A 3,960-nucleotide genomic window follows, 5' to 3' on the forward strand; every position below is an offset into this window, starting at 1 on the left:
TACAAGATGAATTGAATTCTATGTCTATTAATGATGTTTGAGATTTGGTTAAATTACCAAAAGGATGCAGATCGATTGGTTGTAAATGGATTTTCAAGATCAAACGGAACTCTAAAGGTGACATTGAGCGTTACAAGGCCATACTTGTAGCAAAAGGATTCAACTAGAGAGAGGGCATAGATTACAAGGAAACATTCTCACCAGTCTCAACAAAATATTCTTTTAGAATCATCATGGCTTTAGTAGCACATTTTAATTTGAAACTCCATTGGATGGATGTCAAAACTGCTTTCCTAAATGGAGATATTGAAGAGGATGTTTACATGCATCAACCCCTTGGCTTTAAGCAAGCTGATATAGAGCACCTTGTGTGCAAACTCAAGAAATCTATTTATGGTTTGAAACAGACATCTAGACAATGATAACTTAAGTTCGACGAAATTGTCGCTTCTTGTGGTTTCAAAGAAAATCTTGTGGACTAGTGTATTTATCTGAAGATCAGTGGGAGTAAGTTCATTTTCCTTGTGCTTTATGTTGATGGTATTCTTCTTACCAGCAATAATATTGATCTTTTGCATAAGACAAAACGAATATTATCAAGTCACTTTGATAGAAAGGATCTTGGTGAGGCCTCTTATGTTTTGGGCATTGAGATTCATCGTGATAAGTCTTGCGGCGTTCTTAGTTTGTCTAAGAAAGGTTACATTGAGAGGGTATTAAAAAAGTTTAATATGTTAGCATGTTCCCCTAGTAAGGCTCCAGTTGTGAAAAGGGACAAATTTAACAAGTCTCAATGTCCACAGACAGAATTGGAGCGCAATCAGATGAAGAACATACCTTATGCATCTATTGTTGGTAGTTTGATATATGTTCTAGTTTGTACACGGCCAGACATTGCCTATGTTATTAGTGTACTTGGAAGATATTTGAGTAACCCTGGTGAAGCGCATTGGGTAGCCGCTAAGAAAGTCATGAGATATTTGCAGGGCACTAAGGATTTTATGCTTACTTATAGAAGAACCGATTCACTTGATGTAGTCGGTTACACTAACGCAGATTTTGCTGGATGTCTAGATGACCTCAAGTCTACTTCTGGATATGTTTTTATGATGGCAGGTGGGGCTCTATATTGGAAAAGTGTCAAGCAGACACTCAATGCATCTTCTACCATACAGGTAGAGTATGTGGCGTGTTATGAAGCCACTATTCAAGCTTTATGGTTAAGGAATTTTATCTCAGGGTTACAGATTGTTGACTCTATATCTAAACTATTGAGGATGTTCTGTGACAACTCCGTTGCGGTTCACTTCTCTCATAACAGTGAAAATACTTCAGGCTCTAAACACATTGACATTGAGTATTTTTTTGTCAGAGAGAAAGTTCAAGAGTCACAGATTATAATGGAACAGATTGCTACATAAAACATGATTGCAGATCCTCTTACTAAGGGCTTGACTCCAAAAGTCTTTCAAGAGCATGTCACTAATATGGGACTTGTTAGTTCTTTTTTATGCATTTTTTTAGTGGGAGTTTTGCTCAATATGTTCTCATTTTGACTTTCAGTTTTATTTTATATATATGATGCATTATTATTGTTCTCAATAATATATATGCATTTTTATGGCCATTTGTTTATGTGTATACACTTATTTATTTGCCTCCTACAGAAAATTGAGGTTATATGTGGTGAATTTACCTCATTCGGTATCTGAGGTTTCAGTCAATACACATACGTCCAGTCGCTAGCAAAACCTCATTTGATTGAGGTCTAGTGCTAGTGTTTTGGGACATCCGGACCCAGTCTCAATGAGCTTCTTTGATTGAAGCTTGAGCGTTTAGGAGAGACGCTTGTAGTTAATAAGACCTTCGGTATCTGTCTTATAGGGCTCATTTGGTTTTTGATCCAAGACCAATTTGAAAATAGACATGATGATCACTATTGCATGTTATTTCCATACCACATTTTCATACTGTTCAGCCCAGGTCGGTGATGTTATGTGCACTTTGACGTGTTTGGTCTCACATCGCTTTAGATGTAATGATAAATACGGTTGGGTATTTGTAATTCTCATTCGGACCAAGGCATTTAGTTTAAGGTGCACTCCATTCGACACTGTTTTGTTTGTGGCCACATTCAATTTATCTAAACCGGAGAGTCGTTTTAAATAAATTTTAAAATCTAAAAACTGGTGACATATGCTGCCCAAGTGGGAGATTGTAAGATTTTCAATTAAGTGGGCTAGTATAATCAAAGATTTGTTTCCAAAATCGATTTAGTGGTGTTGACTACAGATGGAGTAAGCAGAAAGAATCCAATATTATTGATCGATTGACCACTATTCGAGCAACAGAGATTTAAACAACTCTTTAGCTCGTGCACTTCTTGTAGGCTAACCTTAGAGAATAAAATACTACCGTTGGTGAAGAGGAAGTGAGACATCAGATTTGATCTGTTTCGGGCCTTAATGCCTTTAATGGATCCATCTTATTCGGCCTGATGTAAAACACTGCTAGAGCTCGTGCACACAGAATAAAAATAGAAGGGGAGAGGGGGTCCCTTTGCCTGATTTCCCTTGTCGAAATAATTTTTCCTCAGGCAGCATCATTCCTTAGAACCTGATTGCAGAGAATTGCTTTCAGAGGAGATTAAGAGTTGCAGAGACTCACTTTCAGAGGAGCTCGGTAGTAGTTATTGTCTCTCAACAGCGCTGTAGAAGAAGAAGACGAAGGAGAGCAAAGTCTCACTCCCCTTCATTTGGAACGGTTAGAAGATGAGAGATTACAGGTATGTTTTGTTCTTTTGATTGATTAGGGAGGGGGTATTTGGGGTATTATGAAAAATAGGACATCCACTTAACGGCAAAAATTAACACCTAATCACGGTTGATAGAATATTTTGATTTAGGGGGAGACGAGTGAAATATTTTTGACGTAGAAAAACTTGATATTTAGTTATAATCCAGGGAAGGGGAGTGATAATTTCTCCAATGGTGAAGCGGTAGACTTTAAGTCAACACATATCCTTTATTGACAGATTGTGAATAAGGTAACGAAAAATTCAACTTTAGATTTTATCCAATAATAATTGTACGCGTTCACATTAATCTTTATATTTTAATCCACATATCCTCTATCTATTCCAGCTTCGTTGCTCCTATGGCTGTAAAATGTGGAACGGGCAATTCTCTCACAAGGAAAACGAAATGAAAAGTGGAAAGAGAAAAATCATCGAATGCGTTTGTAGCCATATGAGTGAGTGGGTCCATGAAAATGAAAGACAATGCTCGTCATAGAGGAATACTCTCTCCCCAGCTGGGAAAGACCAAGTGAGTGGGTCTCATAAAATGAAAGACCTTTTGGATGGCTAAGTTTTAGCATTTACAATTTTATTAAAAAAAAAAAAAAAAAAAAAAAAAACAAAAAAAAAAAAAAAACCCTTGGCATTTGATTCTCCTGTCTTAGAAACATTAGTAGGTAGTGGGAGGTGTGGGTGGGCTGGGGCCGGGGTGGGCGTAGGCCGGGGTGGGGGATTTGGATCCACTCCAAAGACTTCCCCTTTAGTCTCTCACATGCAGGGAGCCCCGGGTGGCTGGCACATAGCCCCAGACGTGCTGATAAAGGTTAAAGGTTGGAAGGAAAATTATTGGAGAGGATCCAAATTTGGCTGTGGGCGTGGGTGCGAGTGCGGGTGCAGAAGCGGGTGTGGGTGTGGGTGTGGGTGTGGGTGTGAGTGGGGGAGAGGATGGAGACGTGAATTTGAAATCAAAATTGTTTATAGAAATCGTGAAACCGCTTATTAAATGGTTCGATTTTGATTTTAAAATTGAAACCGCAATTCGATTTTCATTTTAAAATTTAAACCGTTGATGAACCATTTAAATACACCCTTAAATAAATTAACATATACGTAATAAGTTCAAGTCATTCATTGTTAAGTTTACAAAATTTTAATAAAAAAAA

Source organism: Macadamia integrifolia, chromosome 10, assembly GCF_013358625.1.
Source record: "Macadamia integrifolia cultivar HAES 741 chromosome 10, SCU_Mint_v3, whole genome shotgun sequence".
In the NCBI taxonomy this organism is placed as follows: domain Eukaryota; kingdom Viridiplantae; phylum Streptophyta; class Magnoliopsida; order Proteales; family Proteaceae; genus Macadamia; species Macadamia integrifolia.